A 24,774-nucleotide genomic window follows, 5' to 3' on the forward strand; every position below is an offset into this window, starting at 1 on the left:
CATTAATTTACATAATTCATCAAAATGTCTTATGTGAAGTAAATATTTTTCAACGTAAAATAAATGGTTTTATTGTTGAAGTTCACTTTCGATGCTTTGTGCGTTTAATTACGGGAATTTCCAGAGCACTTGTTGCAAGACGGTTTTTTCCTGAAAATTAATTTAAAAACCATTAGCAAAGATAGGCCTATAAATCCTATTTTATTAAAGTAAATGTTTCAAAATGTTATGAATGAAATTAAGTATCTTCCAGCGTAAAATAAATAGTTTTATTGTTGAAGTATTCACTTCCGATGCCTTGTGGGTTCATTTGTGGGAATTTGAATAAAGATACGAATTATGAGTCCCCTTTGGCTCTGACCCATTCATATATAAATAGATACCAAAGATTTTTCTGATTTCAATAAATGCCTCTATTGGGTTTGTATGACCTCCCCCCCCCCCCCTCCGCAAAAAAAAGTACGGCATTTCGATTTATTTTACCAATAGTAAACATTATTAAAACGAAAGAATATTTCGAATTTTTCTTTGAATGCACAGGATGTCTATCGGTCACGAAAGTCATGAAAAAGTCACGAAATCAGAAAACGGTCATGAAAGTCATGAAATTTAGCTTTTAGGTCACGATTTTTTTTTTATTTTTTTTTAACTGTACAAACGTAAGTGCAGGCCGGAATTTTTTTTCTATAAAACGTCAAAATTCACCACCAAAAATGTCTATGACCGGCTTCAGACGCTACCAAATCGCAACCAAAGTAAGCTTCTATCGCATATATGAAAATTCGGCCTAATTCGCACTTGAGAATGTTACGAAATTATCTGGTTTGGTAAAGAAAAAGTCACAAAGTTTCATCTTGAAATATTAGTAGACACCCAGCTGCAATTGCATAACACTAACAAACTTAAAAAAACACAAAAGAAACATCCATAAACTTATTTAAAAAGTTGCTTTTGTAGTATAATCTCTTTGAGCAACGAATGGGGAATTTAGGTCTGAATATAACACGAATAAAATACGGGAGTGAAACATGATAACCCACAAATGTGTGTTCATCAATATGTTATGAACACTCACACTTTTACGAACATTTTCTTTCTGTTTTTGGTTTAAACTTTTTTTTTTTAACAGCTGGTTTAAATCAGCTAACCCTGTTACTTATCAAATTCAAGTGAATATGAAGATGTACAGATAACATCAATGGCTGCAGAATTCTATTGTTCTGATATTCACGGGGATGCGGCAGAAGTCCTAAATGGCAGAAGTCCTAAAATGCAGAAGTCCTAAACGGCATTAGACCTAAAATGCACAAGTCCTAAAAATTATTTCGCGGCACAAGTCCTAAAGTGCAGAAGTCCTAAAATGCAGAAGTCCTAAAATGCAGAAGTCCTAAAAATCATACCGAGGCAGAAGTAATAAAGTGCACAAGTCCTAAAGTGCAGAAGTCCTAAAAATCTCTTGTGGCGCTACCATCGCGTCCGTAAGAAGAATACTGTCAATCTGTTAGTCAAGTTTTAGATATACTGTTTCATATTACAGAGCCTTAGTTCTTACAAGTTATTTGTATAAATACATATTCTATCGTTCTGAAATAATAAATAAATAAATAAATAAACGAAGCCTATTGTCCTTTCTTACTCTTTCCATGATATATTTCTATGTTGGCAAAATTTTAACTTTCTACCAAATGTGATTCCCAGATCTTTCATAATGTCTGTTTTTCTCTATTTCCACACCATTGACTTCATATTAGTAACATACGTTTTAGTTATGTACGTCATAAATTTTGCTTTCCTTGTGTTGTTTTGAAGTAAATTATTTTTACACATATATTTTTTGTACAGAAGTCTTTCTGTAGCAAATAATTGTCATATTCGTAATTAACTACTCCTGGGATACGGCTGTTACGGTGTAGGACGTTTTGGTGCAGGGCGTTTCGGTGTACGGATTGCTCGGTGTAAGGACGTTCGCCGGTTAAGGTGAGGCTGGTTCGGTGTAAAAGTTCTAATGTTTACACCGAAACGTCCACTCTTCAAAATGAAAATTATTCGTTAGGGAGAAATAAATTCACGAAGTAGAATATATAAATTAATAAATAAAATAAAAATTAAATGTTTCTGTAATTGGCAAGGGTTACTTATTTATAGTGAGTCCCCTCGCTTCACTCTATGTCAGAACTTCTTATATCCTCAAATGTTATAATTATTAACTGATTGGGAAAACGTTTTACGGTAATGATATATAGTAAAAAAGTGTGTGATGCATAAACATTGTGTACACCACACACACCTTATTACGGCAATAACTGTGCATAAATCGCAAAATGCTGCACAATCTTTGAAAGAAAATTTTCAAACACAGATGGTTTTTCTTCCAATAACCGCTTTTATATCATGCATACCCAATAAGATTAGCAAATCTAGGAAAAGAAAACTGATTATGAATCGGTGATGAGATCTTAATTATATTATTACGGAGATGTAAATTCATGTTATAGTTGTAGAGAAGGACAGTGTCAGAAAAATGTCTCAAGAAAAATTTTAACGGCCTAAAGAACACAACAAGAGGCTGAATCCTACCAGTTGTTCCTGCAGAAATTGTTTCTATTATGAGTTACTCTTTTGTTCTTAAACGTGTTTAATAATTACAGCAAATGAAGGATGTTTATAATAGAATGTGAAAGAATACAGTTTTAAAAGAATTAAACTACGTCAACATGTTAAAATAATTAAAAGAACCTAATTAATTAGCCACTTTGTACTCTCATTTGCTTAACTGGAATAACCGAGGCCTAAAGGAAAAGAGTTTTCTGCCCAAATCTTATAAACAGTGGGATATTTTAATATTATAGAAATTGACCCTCCTTCCCCTTAGAAGTGTAATTTTCAAGATACTGAAACATATAGTATTTTATTACTTTTAGTTAAAAGTTCAAATACCGAGTTTCACGCATCTAGCTTAAACAAATCCTTCCTTAATTTATTTACATATTTTCTGAGTAAGTAATGGGGAATTCGAACATTAAAAAAGTGCTCCCTTTGCTCTTTCCTTTTTATGTGTTCAATTTTCAGTTTTTTTTAACAGGAAAGATTATATGCCAAGTTTCATTTTACTAGCTTCAGAAACTTGCGAGATACACTACCCTTTAAAAAAATCTTGCCCCACCCGTTTTACGATACTTATTTCCAAAAATTCTTTCTTATGTCCTGCTTTCATAAGAAAATTATATTTTATAATTAAAATTTAACGACTCTACTTGTAGTAGTATGCCCAAAAAATCACTCATCTTTACTCTTTTATATAAGAGTACAGAAGGTAAATACAGTCAAACAAATGGATTTCCATGAACAGTTTCCGATTTCTTATAACTACCTGATTCGTACATTTCCCACAAGCTGTGATTTTAAATTTACGCTCTGTCAAGGTCCAGGTTTCAAAAAGGAACTAACTGGAAATATAATAATATTATGTATTTGTGTACATGTGTAATATGTATAAATTTATTGTCTTATTGAAGCTTTCGTAATCTGGAAATAAACTTTTGATTTGCTTTTAATATATAAAAATCATGCTCCCCTAGAAAAATTTGCAGGCTACACCCCTAAATGACTATGTAGTAATTTCTGCAAAAATGGCACAGGACCTAAAATTTAGGTCTAATGCCTATATTTTTAGGACTTGTGCCATTTAAGACTTATTAATGTCACCCACTGTATTGCATAATAAATGTTCTTTGCTCAATTTTAAATTTACTGCGTTCTTTATGTATACAGTTGGTATTTAATGTTCACTCGTGAAATGTCTAGTGTACTTTTGTCCTAATTAAGTAAACTTTGGTGGATTTTTGTCCTACTCTTAATAAAATACGCTCCGCACAGTATATATTGCAATTCTGAATGTTTGCTTGGTTTCAGAAGTCTGGTAAAATATTCTTTTTAAACATTTTTTTTATTATTTATTTATTTATTTATTCTTGTTTTAGGAATTTGTCTTGGGATTCTCGTATCTCCATTCGAAAGAAACGAATTTCTTAACAAATTATGTAATTAATTCTTAGAATGAAATAGGTTGTATTATGTAATTCGTGTATAAGTGCAGAACAGATAGTGATAATAACGATCTTAGTAGTACAAATATAGCTGTTACTGTTGGAATTAGATACGTTCGTAACATTATTGCCAACTAGTTGCTGCATCGTCCCAAGTTCGTGTGGTGGTGGCGAATTTCAGAACTAAAGCAAGTGAATGATAAAGGCACAAGTCCTAAATGGCAGAAGTCCTAAACGGCAGAAGTCCTAAAAGGCAGAAGTCCTAAAAGGCAGAAGTCCTAAAGTGCAGAAGTCCTAAAATGCAGAAGTCCTAAAGTGCAGAAGTCCTAAAGTGCAGAAGTCCTAAAATGCAGAAGTCCTAAAGTGCAGAAGTCCTAAAGTGCAGAAGTCCTAAAATTTAGGTCTAGTGCCCATATTTTTAGGACTTCTGCATTTTAGGACTTCTGGATGTCACCCATATTCACATCCAGGACTTCGCTGCGTGCGTCTATGATCACCAGGGGTGGCCGGCAGTGGTTGAAGATGTCTATCTGGACCGCGGGATCAAATACACATTTGCGAAGTCAACTGATGCATCCGGAGTACCTTTGTCACATATTTTGAGAATATTTACACTTTTGGAACTGACTACACCCACAGGAGGAAGATTGGTTGGAAAAATTATCAGCGTTGGAAAAATTATCTAGTCTACCTAAAAGTGCTCGTATGTCTGAACAATATTGAGCAATTATAAACTGCAGTCTTCAGAAATAAAATCTCCTAGTTTACCGCACACTATCATGCCCTTTAGGCTAAGGAAGACGGATTAAGGAAATTGAACTATGGTGGATGAATTGGTGGAATGAGAATGGAGAGGAAACGGGACTATCCCGAGAAACTCACAAACATGATGTTGTACACCACAAACTTACTTAGTCAGGGATTAAACCAGGATTCCCGCGCACAAGAGATAATAGGTCTATCAGTAACAGCCGGGTGCACCAATGAAGTTTAAACGAGCGTTTACTTAAACGCGTTCAACGTTGAACTTTCAAGTTTAAACATGGTTTCCGGACTTTTGTTGCACCATTAAAAATCGAAGTTCAGTAAACCTCGTTTAAGCAAACTTCCGTCAATTTGTAAAATCGACTCTGATTGGTTGTCGCCTTTTGTCTCTAATCTTCGTTTAACAAAGTAACAAATGAAGAAAGCATACCGCGTGCCGGGGTTTTCGACTTTCCAGATTGTACACATCTCGACTAAATAAACATCAAAGAATGAACTAATAAATTATATCTGTAATAAAATAAACGAGTGATACTTGGTGTTGCAATATTGGTAGTAGACTTTAGATTAGATTGTAGCGTGTAGTTTTACTATACGGACCCAAGGTATAAGTAGTGGTACCAATAGTAGTAGGAAAGGGTTAGAAGTCAGGGTTTTGTTCTCGGTGCAGTTTTACTATACGGATATACAGATTGAAAAATATATAGAAAAATATGAGCAAGTCTTTAATTTTCTCATTTTACGTCCAGAAAAGAAGCGTACTAACACCAGAGTTTGCCAAAGTGGGCCCAGCCCGAAAAAACCCGGTGGGTTTTTTCGGGTTGGACCCGCCTGAAAAACCCACCTTAAAACCCATCTGGGTTTTTGAGCTTTTTGTTAATATATTATTGCTACAACTAAGTTGATCACATTGAAAGTGATTTTTATCAAATTTTGGACTTTCCTCAGGCGAATTAAATGCTTTCACGTTAAGGTATACAACAACATTCTACATAAGACCTTTATAAAGTTCTGAATGCACTGAATAAATGAAAAAAACTTACCTTAGCTTCAGATAATTATATAACAAATTAATGTATTGATTATGCTTATAGCCTATTTGAAAACAATGCAACTTTATATTTTAGAAAATACTTTCCGTAAATAGTGTGCTCACCGACTCGGCTATGCCGAGGGACGTTATCCCTCATAAGGGAGACCGGGGCACATTGCCACAATTTCCACGTTTTATTTTCTTGTGATGCTCGTGTAAGGCCGAAAATTATAATTTTTAGTATACACATACTTTGTTATCTTGTGGATAGCATATATTTCTCTGTTCAATGTAACTCGCTCTGAACTGGACTTATGTACTATGTTTTATGATCAATACAGTTGTGACAATGTACCCCATATGCGGGGTAAGTTGTCACAATATATGGGGCAAATTGTCACATGTTATTCTTGTGGCACTTTCCAGAAATTGGTAGATATTATTAATGCAACTATTACTAATGCAAAAAAGACTGTAAATGTTACCAGCATTAAATACTTAGCGTCTGAAAGAGAATTAAAACATAATTAAATGAAAGGGAAAACTATATTAGTTATATAGGAAAGAAAGTAGGAGGACCTGTAGCTTATATTTTCTCAACCTAAAAGATTTATTGTTACATCAAGCTTTGTAGGAAAACCAAAACTGCCATGAAAACAGAACTAACTCATAGCTAAGGAATCAAAACTACAAACTGAAAGGTCATAACAAAATGACGAAATTATCAAATCATACCCCCCATCTCCAGTAGGCCTACACAAAATTAGCGAATTGCATTTAAGTCGTTTTTGATTGTAGTTTATGAATTGCAAAGAATTCCTCTGATAGGACTGCTGTATAGCTAGAAGAGGAGTAAATATTATTACGAAGTTTAGTTGTGTTTTATTAGTACGCATCGCAAACTAGTTTGAAAATGTTTATCCTTTTGCTTCTACAAAGTACCATACCTGGAAATCATCGTCAGAGTCACAGTTAATTCACACATAAACCAAGTTCTGCTTCCCTCAGTTTTCGTAGGCCGATTCCGTACATCGAATGCACTGAATCCACTTCTCGCTACATGTACTCGCACTGTATGGATCGCCATAAACTAAACACAATGTATCGTCGTCCTCTGAGGAAGAATCGTAATCTTCTTTGGACCTTCGTTGACATTGTTTATAGGTGCAAAACTATTTGCTTGGGGAATTCTTATAGCAAGATCACCATGTCTTTTCAGAAATACCGGATACCAGTCTGGGCCAGCAATGGCCTTTTCATTCCACGACTCTGGGCATTTCAATCCTAGCGCTTTTGCATAGTTGTAAGCCAAATCGCGAACCTCTTTTGTAGTGAGTTCAAATTACATGTGCGAAGCTTGTTTTGGTATGATACTAGTAATTCTTCCTAGTATTACGAAGAGTAACCTAATGTAAATAAGCATTGGCCGAACTGTAGTTCGCCATCTGTAACACGTGCACAAAATCTTGCCAATGTTCTGTTGTGGTCATGAAATTCTTTAGCAGCTTTAGGCCTACGTATTGATATGGGGTTGTTATTTCTTTTCATAGCTCTTGCTGCAACCAGTAGATCTTCCATTGGTGTTGCTTTCCTCTCTGTCTTTCTTTTGTATATTCTCACCGTCTGCGGAACCGAGATAACCCTAACGTTTGTATTATATATAACACACAGTGGGGCACATTGTCACAGTGACAACATGCACCGTCTTATTTGTGACAACTTGCCCCACACGTTGCCATTACTCTTTTTACAAAATATCTATACCAAACGACAAGATTAGGCTCATACAAAGTATCACATTATGAAGCTCTATTTGGAACCTACATAACACACAAAAATATTTGTTTCTGCCGCTTTCACGAACACACAAAACAGCAATTTCAGGACTCGGAAAATTTACATTCCGGCACTGAAAACAAAGTTCAACTGACGCAGCACCGTTGTTGCCGCGTATCTCCAATCAAGTACAGTTAGTAGTGACATCTAGTAAGTAAACAAGAAAGCAGCACCAGCGCACTAATGTTTTCGCTTTTTTCAGAATTGCTACTGTGACAACATGCCACTTGTGACAATGTGCCCCGGTCTCCCCTACGTTTGACGAGTTTAAAGCCATATGTGCCGGTACTACCAGTAAATATGTAGTGCATTAGTAAAACTATTATATTATTTCTTACCTTTGTGGTAGCACAAGTATTCTTCAGTAAAATTTAGTTTTCCAACAATAACAGTTTAGTTCAGTTATTTGTTGGTACTCTTCAAATAAGCGTTCTTTAGAATCAACACCAACAGTAGCGTAAAAATTCTTGTCAAATTTAAGAAGCTTAATGCTCAGAGTTCCGAAAGCTACTTAACACTTACTACTTCAAGTGCTGAATTCAAACTTCCGTACTAGTGGAAGTTTCGATATACAGTAAAGAAAGCTGCATTTTCGAGGGAAAAAAAAGTCGCGAAAGAAATGCTCGGGAAATTCCCGCAATTGAACGCACAAAGCATCGGAACTGAATACTTCAACAATAAAACTATTTTATTTTACGCTGGAAGATAAAATATAAATTATATCTTTGTTAATTGTTTTAAATTAATTTTCTGGAAAGAAACGTCTTGCAACAAATGCTCGGGAATTTCACCTAATTGAACGCACAAAATATCGAAAGTTACCTTCAAATAAAACCATTTATTTTACGCTCTTAAATTAATATATTTGGTGTTCATATTTGGCAAACGTCAGTGAGGCTTCTGGGATGATTCGATCGTCTGCCTGTACCACACATACTACAAGGTACCACCTAGGGTACAAGCACGAGACACACTAAATTTCCTGTACAGATTTTGGCAGCATACCAACGTACAATTTCAAAATGGTGTCTTTAAAAAAATATAGCGGGTATCCACGCTACAAAGTGCAATTTTCGGTCTTTTAAGTTGAAATATTTAGAATATAAGCACGAGACACTCTAAATTAGCTGTATATATTTTGGCGGTGATCTAACGTAAAATTTCAAAATGGCGGCCGTTTTTTCAAAACAGCAGTGAATAGAAAATTGTTGCAAGTTGTGACAATAATAATCTTGAAATATAAATCACATTTTAACACTTTTACCCCAAAGACATTGAAATATTTCAAAAAAAACCAATTAAACCCGAAAAAAACCGATTAAACCCGAAAAAACACACATGGGCCCAGGTGGGTTGGGCTTTTTCAAAAAAACCCGGGTTTTTTCAAACCCTGACTAACACCTGGGGGGCTTCTAACCGTTCCTAGTCTACTTATACTATCGATACGTAAAGTCGTACTCTGTTGTCGACATAAAATGGGCAAATTAAAGACTTCCGCAATTTTTCCCGTATATTTTACAATCTGTGGATCTGTATAATAAAACTGCACCATAAAGGTTACACTGAACTTCTATACAACAACATAAGACATTTATAAACTTCTGAATACCCTGAATAAATTTAAAAAAAAAAAAACATTTAAAAAACCTTAGCTTGAGGTAATTATAGAACAAATTAATGTATAATGCTTATAGCCTGTTTGAAGTAAGATATGCAATTTTATATTTTAGAAAATACTTTCCGTGAACAGTATGCTCCCTGACTCGGCGACGCCGAGGGACGTTGTCCCTCATCGGGTTTAAGGCCATAGGTACCGGTACTACCAGTAAATATGTAGTGCACTAGTAAAATTGTTAGTATTATTGTTTTGTTACCTTTGATGGTAACACAAATATTTCTCAGTAAAATTTGGTTTTCCAACAACAACAGTTTGGTTCAGTTATTTGTTGCTACTCTTCAAATAACCATTCTGCAGAATCAGCACCAGCAATAGCGTAAAAATTCTTGTCAAATATAAGAAGCTTAATGCTCGGAGTTCTGAAGCTACGTAACTCTTACTATTTCAAATCCTGAATTCAAACTTCCTTACTAGAGGAAGTTTCGATATACACCAAGAAAAAGCTGCATTAAAAGCGCCGCGAAAGAAGTGCTCGGGAAATTCCCGCAATTCAACGCACAAAGCGTCGCAACTGAATAATTCAACAATAACACTATTTTACTCTGGAAGATATTGAATTTCATTTAAGATATTTTGAAACATTTACTACATAAAATATGAATTATGTCTGTGTTAATTGTTTTAAATTAGATATGCAAAAAAGCCGGCTTTTTTGAATCGATGTTTTTTTTCACATAAAAAGCCGGCTTTTTTGAAAAAAAAAAAAAAAAAGAATTTTGGAAATTTTGGCTTTTTTCATTTTCATGATTTTTCTATCTAAATAGCTTTCTTATAGTATAATGCATAGTTAGATAAGAATTCCAAGACCTAAATGCCATATTTCGCTCTGAAATTCACCATCAAGATGGATGGAGCACATGTTTTACGAATTAAAGCTAACATGAAGAATGTAGTATTTGAGGGCAATTTTAGAGGCTATTTAACTTTTGAGTTATCGACATTTTTTTCTTCTCTAGATCATTATAGTTTGTCATCAGTGTTTCATTTCTAAGAGCTTAGAACTCTAGCTTCTAGCGCAAAACTTAAACTTATGTTTTTCTATATATCCGTCAAAGCGTACGTTTTTTAATATATCCGTCAACCCGTACTTCCACATTTCTGTTATACTGTAGCTGTGCAACGATTTAGCAATAATTTTCCGGATACAATCTTGCATACTAATTTATACAAATAATCAGTAGCGGATTGAGAAAAGTACTTTGGGAGGGGTTTCTCTGATTGTTTCATTTTCTAAAATGTCCTAATTTTATTTGGGAGGAGCTTGAAGTTTGAGTACGGGCATAATATTTCGTTTCGTTTATATATTTAGCGATAATCTTCCGAATACAACCTTGAATATCATTTTATTCTGAGAATCAGTGGCGGATTTAGAAGAGCATTTTGGGAGGGGTTTTTCTTACTAATGTTTAGTTTTTCTAAACATTCGTAATTTTTGTTTGACGGGAGTTTAAAGCTTATGAGTAAAGGCATAACTAATAGATATTTCCTTTGCTTTAGACATTCCGTAATTTTGGGGAACAGGCTTCAGCCCGAAAGACCGCACCTCTAACCTTTGCAAAGCCGTCACTGCTGGTGATTTAGTAATAATAACGATTTAAAAACAATAAGAAAGGAAGTCGGCCAACTCACAGTACACGCAGTATTTCTACTTCACAGATGGAATGAAAAAAAGCTTTGTCAGAATGGTCGAATGCTGGGTTGAATCCGAACTTCCCGATAGAAGCGCAAAAGCTCCGCTCAGTCATGTTTGTTGTGCAGTTGTATTTAACTTAAATATATTCCATAGTTTTTTTTTTTTTTTTTTTTTTTTTTTTTTTTTTTTTTTTTTTTTTTTTTTTGTGGTCGTGCGGTGGGGAGAGTTCCATAATGATATGAAGGGTGTGAGCCAAGAACATGGTAACCAAGAAATTTTAAATTGCTGAGATATGCAGCACCAGATAGACAGCAACGCATACCGCTTCGTTTAATCCTTCATGTATAGTCTTATGTGATAAATCAGCTTTCCGACTTTCAAAATGGATTCTGCAGCAGAAAATCTCTAATTTCCTAAAATAGTAAAATTGTGGGTTACCATGTTCTTGCCTCACGCCCTTCATATGTTGAATCCCTCTTGTTAAAAATTCAAAAAACTTGAGGACTGAGTAAACCGTGATGATGGTTATATAAAACTATAGAATTTCAAGAATATACAGAACCAAAAGTTCTAGATGTGCAGCCTTTAAGTGTATCATATAAATCTAAGTATTTCTCTTATGTTTTATTTTAATTTTATTTTGTTCCAAAAAGGGGGTATGGAATATTTTGAAGTAAAAATACTACATAGAATTTTCCTAGTCATCTGTGTATTTTATTAAAAGAAGTATTTACTTTTAAGGTTGGCTGGTTTACACCAGCTGTTTTTTTTAAATAAACAACTGGTTTAAACCAAAAAATTAAAAAAAAAACGAAAAATGCAAATCGTGTGAACTTCATGGTGACGTTTCCACACACCAAATAGTCTGCATTAGTTTTATTTCCTTTTCACCTTTTAATCAAGGTGTCCCATGTTCAATTCTCGGTCGAACCACAACCCTTCTTTCATGCGTAAACAATGTAGCGGTTCGGATGTAACTTTAAGCGAAAGTCTTCTCCTTGATAACCTCGGTAGGCCTATTACGTAAGGATGTTAAGCCTAAACTACGAAACAAAACCAAATTGTATATTTCTGCATGTCTGAATGCCTGTTGTTTCATAAAGAAGCCAAGGTTGCTTAAATATATTGATAGAAATTTGCATAATTTATCGATTGCCTACGTAGCTTCCAACATTAGCTTGGATTGGACTTTCAATCATATGTACGTACTAAATTTGTAATTTAATACCTCAGTTTTAGCGTACTGATTATGATATGTTGACCTTTAAAATTTACATGCAAAGCAAGAACAGGATTTTTCCGTTATTGTTTTACATTTAGGGTAATGACGGGATTTTCCCGATGGCTAGGGCGGGAGTTTTCCAATTTAAGAAATTTACTGACCGCACTTCTTTAAGCTTATGTGACCTCTTCCAGCATAACCCCGTTGTTGCATAATAACACCAAGGCGAAACAAACTTATTTCTGTCAATATGTAATATAAATACATAAAGCAAAATATCTAAACCCAAAAAACCTGGTTTAAGCCAAAAAAGCCTAGTTTAAACTCCCCCCAAAAACGGGTTTTTGGCATTTAAAAAAAAAAAAAAAATCTTATATGCATTGGTTAATCCTTTGGAATTCATAATGTAAATATGTTGAGAAGTAAAATTGTTTGAAATATCTTTTCGAAATTCATGGTTTATTTTCGAGGTTTTATATTAATATCGGCATCAACCACTAATTAAATGACTTTTTGTGTTATAGAGATGCGAAACAAAATCTGCTTTATCAATTTAAAGCAGGATTTTGAAAAAAGTCCAAAATTTCCCAAGCAAAAAAGCGAAGCAGAAAAAACCGAGTTTTTTTCCGAGCCCTTGCATCTCTATTTTAAATTAATATTCTGGAAAGAGCCGTCTTGTAACAAGTGTTCGGGAAATTCCCGTAATTGAACGCACAAAGTATCAGAAGTGAACTCCAACCAGTGGCGGCGGTTGGACGTAAAAGTGGGAGGGGGGACAAGACATGATCTGAATATTTGATATCAATGTTAGTTTTCCTGGTTGCTTATAACACTATGTTTGACGAAATGTTGTATAACTATTAGGATACTGTCTTTTTCAGTTAAAATACCATATATATCTTGTTTCATATTTTTATTAAGTAAATTGACAAGAGCAACGCAAGTAGATAATAGCCCTTTGTACTCTTAAACAACGAAGGTGTAAGAAGAGATTTGATTCCTTGCTCATGAATATCTGCCTGAAAAATTGTGTGATCAGATTAGGGGCCTATTTAATAACAAATAAACAGAAAGGATAATATTAATCAAATAATCATAGTAATGAATAATGAGGTTTGTTTTGCAAAAGTTATATTGAAACTGGAAATTAATGAACAACTTATATTTCTAATTCCACGCATGCTATTATATTTGTTATTACTCTTAGAATGACAGTGAATACTACAAGCATATGCTAAGACATTTAAAGAAATACTTTCGCAGCTTCCCGAAACATGTTAACTGCCATTAAGTACAGTTTTCACTTTCTTGGAATATATCAAAACTCAGCAATACTTAGGCCGCGCCTCTATTGCTTCCGCATGCGATTACGAATGCGAATTTCCCAGCACGTGTAAATAAATTGGAGTGCCTCGACTAGTTCCGACCTGCGAATTGCAAAAACCGACGAAAAGATGCGAATGCGAACGATCCCAACATGCTGGGATTGTTCGTTCGAATTCGTGCGAATGGAGAGTCGTCTGCAGAGAAATTGAGCGCACGTGAAAGAAGGAGTCGTTTTGCGTGAAATTAAACGACGTTGCGAGGTGCGGTGATAAAAATAAAAATGGAAATAGATGTTGATGTTTGATTAATTTGTGTTTTTGATAAAGTTCCATTGTGGATTCAAGCTCATTCAGATTACCACAAACGACACGTCGTGAACAAATTATGGGCAGATGTAAGTAAATAACTTGGAGTGGAAGGTACGTATAATCTTCTTTGTTTTCCCTTTAAAAAATGAAGATTGAATTAATACACGAAACGCAACTTTTTATTCAATTTATATTTCCTCTTTGTTTCTCAAATAATGATTTTACGAATACATGTAATTATTGACTAATATGTTTGAAATAGCAAAAACGGGTTTTTTACTCATGTAGAAAATTTCCTTAGAAAGTTGGTTGATTTTGCAATCTCTAATTTTATTAATTTATTTTAAAGTGAAAATAGCGGTTACCACAGAAGCATAGTAATAACAGGAGCGACATTCACTCTATTTTGCAAACAAAGGAAAATATATATTATTATTATTATTATTGATTGCTCTGAAAACTTTAAGATATGAATTTTCAAGCAAAAATATTTCACGTTGAAGGTTTGAAAGAGATATTGCAACTTAATCGCATTCACAAAACTTCCGATGTAGTAAAGGACATGAATTCACAGTTCGCAATCGCAGTCGGATGCAATGGAGGCGCGGCCTTAGAGTCACTCCACATTTGACTTATACAAAATAATCCTAAAACTTAGAATTATGCTGAATTCACTAAATTTAATTGTATATACAAAACTGTCTAAGTAAACCCCTAAACTCGTATATTACACTGCAAAATTAATATTCCTTACTGAGCTCATTCGTGGCTAAGCGGTTAGCGTACGCGCCTTTGACGTGGAAAACCCGGGCTCGATTCTCGGGGGGAACTCACGTGGTTCGGACTCCACGTTGATCATTATTGTGTATTTCAGATGTAAACCATCACGGGCGGGCCAATGGTGCGCGATATTCCGCGCGGTGTTGCCGGATCATGGACTCCCCTTTCCCTTCCCGCTCTTCCTCCAGTTGAGATTATGACACATACATTTGCAACATAATTCGCAATGTAAATATACTATTCCAGCAAACTCAAGAATTTTGACTGTGCATCCTAGAAGTATATATAGCAATTAAATTACTTACCCATTAACTTTTCCAGTGGATATACTAAACACTCGTCTTCAACACTACTTTCACTATCGTCTATGTCAGTTAATATTTTGTCATTGTCTGAATCTGAGTCTTGTAAAGTTATTATCATGGGCTAAAATAATGTAAACACAAAAAATAATTCTTCCAGACTGATTTCGTAGCACTTTATTTTTTATTATTATTATTATTATTATTTTAAGAAGGCTCTGCACTTGTACTCGGTTTGCTTAAAGACATTGTCAACTATAATTTTGGAGAAAAAACGAACTACCACGAAAGAAAGTAACCCAGACACTGATGAATTCTGTTTATGCTAGAAGAGAAGTTACGTTCCGACACAACTAGCACCTGTTTCCTTCTCAGTTTTCATAACAAATAACTTTCTTGGGCTTGGTCTAGGTCACACAAAAACAAACCGTCCGATTCCTTAGCAAGTCCATATGATCGAGTTTGTTTTGGGTTACGATAATTTACGACACCATTCAGACGCCTGGTGCTTTTGAATCCCTGCTGGAGGAGGAAAGAGGGAATAAATGGTCGCATATATGTAAGGTAGTGAAACGTGAAGAAAAAAAAAACATACTGCGTGTTTCCTGTCGAGTAAGGAAGAATTTATCCCGAAGTAAATTTCAAAACAATATTACGAACTTCCCATACTTTGTTCTTACGATGTTAGGCATATTATATATATATGAATCAGATTCCAAAGGCGTGTAGCCACGGGGGAAAAGGGGGCCCTGTCTTTCCAAAATGAGGTTCATGGTATGTGTTTAATAAACTTATTTAATAGTTAATGCAAATGAGGGACGTTTATAATAAAATGTGAAAATTAAAAAAAAAAAATCGATCATCATCAATACGGTTTCTGTACCTAATTAAAACAACTAAAATTAACCATATGCTTCATATTCTCATTTCCCTAACTGGGAGCACACCATATGAACTCTCTATTAGATTATTGCATAATAATATCTGAGTTGATATTTTTTCTTTACTGTTTTAACCCATATAAATACAAAGTCAGATAAACAGACTGCTATAAACAGCATTTGTTTTCTTATGAATAGGTTATTAATTCATCTACAATCCGGTTTTCAACTCAGTACTGTCAACATCCGTCATTTGATAAGGTAGCTTCGTAAAAATATAACATGTGTATAGTATGTATGATGAGTTAAAATGTTTTCATATTCTGAAAGAGATCATTTGTTCTCTTTTAAATGTGGGAAAAGCTTTCCTCCCCCTGAAAGTAATGTTCCCCTAGAACAACCTACTGGTTACACCCATGATTATTCTGTAATAAAAGTTCAGTTCTATTTCCAAATTGAAGAAAAATCTACTGGAAATTAGACGCGGGACTCATCGCTCGTTTTACTAATTGTTTTGTATGGAAACCTTTAAAAGAGTGTCATAACAACCAGTTGACATAAAGAGATGTAGATTTCACGTATGTGTTCGTAATTCTTTTCTCTACTTTGTAAAGTGAGCAGTTGATGTGCCAATACAATATTTCTAATAAGCGCCTCTGGTATTGCGAAGATTCGCAGTAGCGCTAGAAGTCAGCGTGCAGGACTGTTTGTCGCGAATTGTCAACACCGCTCAAAGCCAATTGGACGCCGCGTGAAGCCAACTCAAGGCCATGCCGCTTATCATTTGAAATCTGTTATAAGTCCACGTCTCATATAACTTCGCTGCTGAACAGGATGTTAAACGAAAAAAAAATCAAATAAAAATATTTCTCCTTATAAGAAAGAAAAAATACATTTTTAGCAAATGTCGATTTTTGTGCAATTAAAGAATAACTTCTTTTCTTGCGAAATGTTATCTCAATTGCGAAATATTTTATGGAACCATTTTTATTCTATGAACCAATAATACATACCAAACTTTATATTTCCAAATGAAACTACATACATTACTGCGTAATTTCAAAAAAGTGGGGGGCAACCAGGGTTGGACCCACCTGAAAAAACCCACCTGGGTTTTTGAGCTTTTTGTTAATATATTATTGCTATAACTAACTTGATCACATTGAAAGTAATTTTTATCAAATTTTGGACTTACCTCGGGCGAATTAAATGCTTTCACGTTAAGGTATACAACAACATTCTACATAAGACCTTTATAAAGTTCTGAATGCACTGAATACATGAAAAAAAACTTACCTTAGCTTCAGATAATTATATAACAAATTAATGTATTGATTATGCTTATAGCCTATTTGAAAACAATGCAATTTTATATTTTAGAAAACACTTTCCGTAAATTGTGTGCTCACCGACTCGGCTATGCCGAGGGACGTTATCCCTCATAGGGGAGACCGGGGAACATTGTCACAATTTTCACGTTTTATTTACTTGTGATGTTCGTGTAAGGCCGAAAATTATATTTTTTAGTATACATATACTTTGTTATCTTGTGCATAGCATATATTTCTCTGTCCAATGTAACACGCTCTGAACTGGACTTATGTACTATGTTTTATGATCAATACAGTTGTGACAATGTACCCCATATGCGGGGTAAGTTGTCACAATATATGGGGCAAATTGTCACATGTTATTCTTGTGGCACTTTCCAGAAATTGGTAGATATTATTAATGCAACTATTACTAATGCAAAAAGACTGTAAATGTTACCAGCATTAAATACTTAGCGTCTGAAAGAGAATCAAAACATAATTAAATGAAAGGGGAAACTATATTAGTTATATAGGAAAGAAAGTAGGAGGACCTGTAGCTTATATTTTCTCAACCTAAAAGATTTATTTTTACATCAAGCTTTGTAGGAAAACCAAAACCGCCATGCAAACAGAACTAACTCATAGCTAAGGAATCAAAACTACAAACTGAAAGGTCATAACAAAATGACGAAATTATCATATCATAGCATACATCTCCAATAGGCCAACGCAAAATTAGCCAATTGCATTTAAGTTTTTTTTTTATTGTAGTTTATGAACTGCAAAGAATTTCTCTGATAGGACTACTGTATAGCTCGAAGAGGAGTAAATAGTATTACGAAGTTTAGTTGCGTTTTATTAGTACGCACAGCAAACTAATTTGAAAATGTTTATCCTTTTGCTTCTACAAAGTACCATACCTGGAGGTCACCGTCAGTCACAGTTAATACACACGTAAAACAAGTTCTGCTTCCCTCTGTTTTCGTAGGCCGATTCCGTACATCGAATGCACTGAATCCACTTCTCGCTACATGTACTCGCACTGTATGGATCGCCATAAACTAAACAAATATATCGTCGTCCTCTGAGGAAAAATCGTAATCTTCTTTGGACCTACGTTGACATTGTTTATAGGTGCAAAACTATTTGCTTGGGGAATTCTTATAGCAAGATCACCATGTCTTTTCAGAAATACCGGATACCAGTCTGGGCCAGCAATGGCCTTTTCATTCCACGACTCTGGGCATTTCAATCCTAGCGCTTTTGCATAGTTGTAAGCCAAATCGCGAACCTCTTTTGTAGTGAGTTCAAATTATATGTGCGAAGCTTGTTTTGGTATGATACTAGTAATTCTTCCTAGTATTACGAAGAGTAACCTAATATAAATGAGCATTGGCCGAATTGTAGTTCGCCATCTGTAACAACGTGCACAAAATCTTGCCAATGTTCTGCAGTGGATATGAAATTCTTTAGCAGCTTTAGGCCTACGTATTGATATGGGGTTATTTCTTTTCATAGCTGTTGCTACAACCAATAGATCTTCCATTGGTGGTGCTTTCCTCTCTGTCTTTCTTTTGTATATTCTCACTGTCTGCGAAACAGATAACCCTATCGTTTGTATTATACAGAACACACAGTGTGTTTGTAACCTACATAACACACACAAAAATATTTGTTTCTACCGCTTTCACGAACACACAAAACAGCAATTTCAGGACTCGTAAAATTTACATTCCGGCACAGAAACCGAAGTTCAACTGACGCAGCACCGTTGTTGCCGCGTATCTCCAATCGAGTAGTTAGTAGTGACATCTAGTAAGTAAACAAGAAAGCAGCACCGGCGCGCTAATTTTTTCGCTTTTTTCAGAACTGCTACTGTGGCAACATGCCACTTGTGACAATGTGCCCCGGTCTCCCCTACGTTTGACGAGTTTAAAGCCATATGTGCCGGTACTACCAGTAAATATGTAGTGCATTAGTAAAACTATTAGTATTATTTCTTGCCTTTGATGGTAGCACAAGTATTCTTCAGTAAAATTTAGTTTTCCAACAATAACAGTTTAGTTCAGTTATTTGTTGGTACTCTTCAAATAAGCGTTCTTTAGAATCAACACCAAGAATAGCGTAAAAATTCTTGTCAAATTTAAGAAGCTTAATGCTCAGAGTTCCGAAAGCTACGTAACACTTACTACTTCAAGTGCTGAATTCAAACTTCCGTACTAGTGGAAATTTCGATATACAGTAAAGAAAGCTGCATTTTCGAGGGGAAAAAAAAAGTCGCGAAAGAAATGCTCGGGAAATTCCCGCAATTGAACGCACAAAGCATCGGAACTGAATACTTAAACAATAAAACTATTTTATTTTACGCTGGAAGATAAAATATAAATTATATCTTTGTGAATTGTTTTAAATTAATTTTCTGGAAAGAAACGTCTTGCAAAAAATGCTCGGGAATTTCACCTAATTGAACGCACAAAATATCGAAAGTGACCTTCAAATAAAACCATTTATTTTACGCTGTTAAATTAATATATTTGGTGTTCATATTTGGCAAACGTCAGTGAGGCTTCTGGGATGATTCGATCTTCATTTGTTCGATCGTCTGCCTGTACCACACATACTACAAGGTACCACCGTCGATGTTTTAAGTTTAAATTTTCAGGCTACAAGCACGAGACACACTAAATTTCCTGCACAGATTTTGGCAGCATACCAACCTACAATTTCAAAATGGCTTTTAAAAAAATAGCAGGTATCCACGCTACAAAGTGCAATTTTCGCTCTTTTAAGTTCAAATTTTTAGAATATAAGCACGAGACACTCTAAATTAGCTGTATATATTTTGGCGGCGATCTAACGTAAAATTTCAAAATGGCGGCCAATTTTTCAAAACAGCAGTGAATAGAAAATTGTTGCAAGTTGTGACAATGATAATCTTGAAGTATAAATCACATTTTAACACTTTTACCCCAAAGATATTGAAATATTTCGAAAAAACCCAATTAAACCCGAAAAAAACCGATTAAACCCGAAAAACACCACATGGGCCCAGGTGGGTTGGGCTTTTTCAAAAAAAACCCGGGTTTTTTCAATCCCTGGGGGCAACTGCCCCCTTTGCTCCCTAAACGCCGCCCATGACTCCAACAATAAAACTATTTTGCACTGGAAAATATTTATGCCGTATAAGACATTTTGAAACAATTATTTTATAAAACACGAATTACATATCTTTGTATTATATTAATATATATATATTTGTTGTTCATATTTGGTGAACGTCACTAAGGCTCCTGGGATGATTCGATCTATATTTGTTCGTTCGTCTGCTTGTACCACACATACAAGAGGGTATCAACCCCACATGGGCCCAGGTGGGTCGGGCTTTTTCAAAAAACCGGCTGTTTTTCAAACCCTGAAAGTTATATACATTTCAACGTGAAAATGTTATTTTAACATATTTTACTTTCTTTTCCTTGTTGGCGTTTGCCTACAATTCCCAGTTAGCATAGGAAAAGTTGAGGAGCGCTAGCATCTATCCTTTCCGCTTATGATCCAACATCTTCTGATTCTTAGTGTCTCACATGTCCACGAGCTGCATACACATTTATAATATGCTTGCAAACTTATAAATACAACAAGTGCAAAAACATGCACGAATGTGTGCTAAGTGGCCAAAACAACCTGAGTTTGTATCTATTCCGATTCCAAGCAGGGCACAATTTGAGGGATCGCTTGTGATCTTGTCCGATAAAGCAGGCACATTAAGGATTGCGGTGTGAGCATAAGGAAAGAAAAGTGTGGAAAATATCAACCTCCTGTTTTCCGGTGCAATATATTCGTTACATATGTAAGTAGCCTAATATGCGATTATAGAAAGAGCATTTTCATAATTATACAAACAAATATAATGCAAAACTAGCTTGTAGTGATCACCTACTTGAGATTGGTACGTATTTTTCGTTCTGATTTGTTCATTACTCGAGCAGACGGTTCTACCAAATTTTAACACGCTCTTACACCTTCAGGTTAGAGCTTTCTATTTCTTTTTGCAGAGCATGCACTAAATGAAGAGCTCCATTACTACTTGCGGATTGACTTCAGGATGGCTCAGTATCGTATGAATAAAGTGTGGACTACAGCATAAAAACTAATGTGTACAAAACACCTTACAATTTGTGCTACATGGCCACCAAATAGCACGAAAGCAATCTAACCGACTTAGAGTGGGAGTGCATTAGGGAGGCCCGAGGGATTGCGGGCGATTCCATCCATAGGGAGCAAGCGCGCCAACGACGACAGTGGAAGAGCACACTTACAGATACAATGATTTCATCACTAATAATTCATTTCAATATGCTGTGACAGATGCTAATCACTTATATTCACATTTTCATTCCTTCATGAAAAATATTTCACGTCGTATTTTACCTATGAATTTTCTACTTGGTAGAACCGTCTGCTCGAGTGAACCCTTAATTTGCTTACACGTATACCCACCATCGCAAATTCGCCTGTTCCCTACGGACGCACCTCGACTATAGCCCTCCATCTTCACCTTAGCGTAAACCGTAATAGGTTTAAAAATAGCTTGTAAAGTTTGGTACGTGGTTTGAGACGTGTGGCTTTCACTATACGTAGCTAAGTTTGTATGTCTTATACAACTGTACGCAATTGGTTGATACCACTCGAGGAGTAACTAGAAACGGTGAATAACTGGATAATAAGTTTTACGCCGTTTGCATGGAATTTTGACAAGAAAATACTGTACTTATAGACATAACTGTTATGCCTTCTTAAGGTTAACCTTTACTGAAAAATTGTTTAGAAAATACATTGTCAAAATTGCTATAAGCTGATCAAAAAAAAAAAAAGAAAAAAAAGAAAAAAAAGCACAGTATATGTAGTTTATTTCTAGTGGGTTCTCTATTGTAAAGCTGCACTCTCGCAGTTTTTCTACCGACATATCCTTCTTATTTCTTTTTGAGAGTTAACAGACTTTACCTGAAAATTAAAGCCTACTCATACTGGAAATCGGTAGGCCTACATATGTATCCACTAACGATTATAAGCCTACTGCAATTGTATTCCCATTATTGTTATGTTATCTTTGTTCTTAGTAAACTATGAAAGACTTCTGTAATTTGCTAATGAATTAATTTCAATTAATTTCATTTCATCTATCTGGCTGCTTCATTAGCTAACAAAACACGAGAAATTCTCATGTAAGCATTACAATTGCCAGAAAAAAAATACATACAATATTGTCAAGTAGCAGAGGTATACATCATGCATCTTTCTAAAATACAACACCACATAACAGGATATATTAAGTATAAAAACATGACAATTTACATCTTAATTAGGTAACTGAACATCATCAGGCATGTACTTACTAGTAAGTATCTGTTCCCAACTCTTCACTTAATGAGTCATTTAAATATTCTTTAATGGTGTAATAGCACTTTTCAGCGAGTCGATTATATAACGTCTTACAAAGAATGGAAACATTGCTCATATTTTTCAAGTACAGAGGAAGTTTATTATACAATCTGACAATTCATACACGGTTTCGCTTATATTAGCATATTTTCGATGCATCATAAATATATCACTACCTTGTCTTGTATTATGTCTATGAATATTTTTGTTAACGATAAAAAGATGCTTGTTTTTCACAGTAAAAAGAATAGATTTATAGATGTATAAGCTGGGGAGTGTTAAAATTTTTGCTTTTATGAAAACCTTTTTACATGTCGATTTTTTGGGCAATCCAAAAATTAATCCTAATTGCTTTCTTTTGCAATCGGAAAGTGGTTAAACTATCTTCAGCAGATCCCCAGTGTATTATGCTGAAGTTAAAGAATTAAACTTGGCGCAGTAAAAGCTAAGAAGTGATTTTCTCGACACAGTACCTTGAAGCTTCTATAAGGCAAAACACACACACTACTTGGTTTCTTGTTTAAAGTGGAGATATGAGCAGACCATGAAAGATCGCCACTTATGATATGCTCGCATTTAGTACCTTAATACAGAGATATGAGAGCAAACAGATTAGACTAAACAAAATTTCAAAAATTCAAAATTTTAGAAGGGTGTCCCTGATCCCAGTAGATGGCCACAAAATAAAACTAACAATTCTTAATTTTTTTTTTTTAAAAAAAGGTATATCCTTCGTGCCTTCATATTTCGTACAAAGGTAAGATTTCTCGCAATCGCATTATTTATTATATATTGACTTATCCAAACATTTATCACAACGTATTAGTAGGGGATTGTTACCTCTGTTGTACAAAACATTATTACCTCAATTATTATTTACAAACACAAAATTCCATTGCACAAGCCTCTCAACGCTCACTTCTGCTTATCGGGCATACGTACGGGTAATCTACCATGCAAACCCACAGTACTCTTGCTTCATCTTTTTTTCTTTCATACCAAAGGATCATCCATTTAACAACATACACTACCCAAACGTAGCAGCGAAAAAATCAAAGATTCACGTACAATTTAGTTTCAAAACTTATTCCATGGTACGTAGAGATCGAATTTCTCTGTAATCGAAATAGTGAACAGCACGATGATTCATATATTGCATAACATCATGGAGATTTGACATCATGTGTTTCAGAGAAAATAAATAAATAAAAACTACTTGTATCAGTTATGCTCTTAGCTCTTATCGAATATTAATTTTGCAAGTATCAAATTTCAAGGTAGTACTTACGCCTCTAATTCTTCAATAAAAAACAATTCAACGAGGATCTGTATACAACCAAAGCCGAAGTTGTCATGCCGAAGTAAACAAACATTACAAGATAGTTACAATTACAGGAAATGACAGTTGACAGTTGACTCTTTCATTCATTAATATATATATTTATTCTGTAACTTACCGTTAAATAAATAACTGGCAAACTTCTAACAAGTCTTAAGTGAATAAATATCACAGACAAACGAAACGAGAACTCAACAAGTCCTAACTTGTCAACTCGTGAGAAGCCGGAGAACTGTTGTCAACTCTTATTTACAAAATGTTGCCAAGTTCAGGTCCATAAATCGCTAAAAACAGCCATTTGTCAAATTTAAACATAAAAACAACGGGGCAATGCAGAGTCGTTTTTAAGTACGATTAGCGTTATACCGAAGGTCTGACTACTGCAGGAGACATATGTTAGTCGAACTCTTTAGTATGGCACTAATCACGCGTCAAAATGACTGCAAAAGGCCCAATGTCTTTCTGCGACAATATAAAGTAAATATATATGCATAGGTGAAACAATCAATAAAAGCAGAAACAAGCCCGTAGCAAGCCCAAAAATGTAGGGGGGCCCGGCTGAAGTTAGGGGGGCCGATCCAACCATATGATAGTTCACCACCATATTATAGTCCTTTTCCAAGCCTACTGTAAAACTTCTGGGGACCAGCAAAAATTTAGGGGGGCCGGCTCCCCTAAACACCCTTGGATACGGGCCTGAGCAGAAACAAAGTAAAATGACTTACCAATTCAAAAGATACACTGTCTCATCTTCTACTGATACGGATGTTGAAGGCTGGGGTGTCACGGTAAACTATGGCTGCTAGTACCTGGCCGTTCTTCCCGTTTTGAAAATTATACCACCAGCGAACCACCAGAGGCAGAGACGCGACG

At 35.0% G+C, this 24,774-nt stretch overlaps 1 protein-coding gene across 3 annotated transcripts in view; it reads right to left on the reverse strand.

Moving 5' to 3' along the window:
- LOC145668420 (uncharacterized) overlaps positions 1-24,157 on the reverse strand; it is a 181,847-nt gene extending 157,690 nt beyond the window's left edge. The window contains exon 1 of one of the 3 annotated variants that reach the window (XM_081736232.1): positions 24,020-24,157. The gene's annotated coding sequence lies outside the window, so the exon portion shown is untranslated. Of the gene's footprint in view, positions 1-23,426; positions 23,646-23,850; positions 23,984-24,019 lie in introns of those variants that run through there. The other 2 variants (XM_081736233.1, XM_081736234.1) reach the window with 2 other exon arrangements.
- Between the last annotated feature and the right edge of the window lie 617 nt (positions 24,158-24,774).

Source organism: Thermobia domestica, chromosome 13 (genome assembly GCF_964235325.1).
Source record: "Thermobia domestica chromosome 13, izTheDome1.hap1.1, whole genome shotgun sequence".
Classification (NCBI taxonomy): domain Eukaryota; kingdom Metazoa; phylum Arthropoda; class Insecta; order Zygentoma; family Lepismatidae; genus Thermobia; species Thermobia domestica.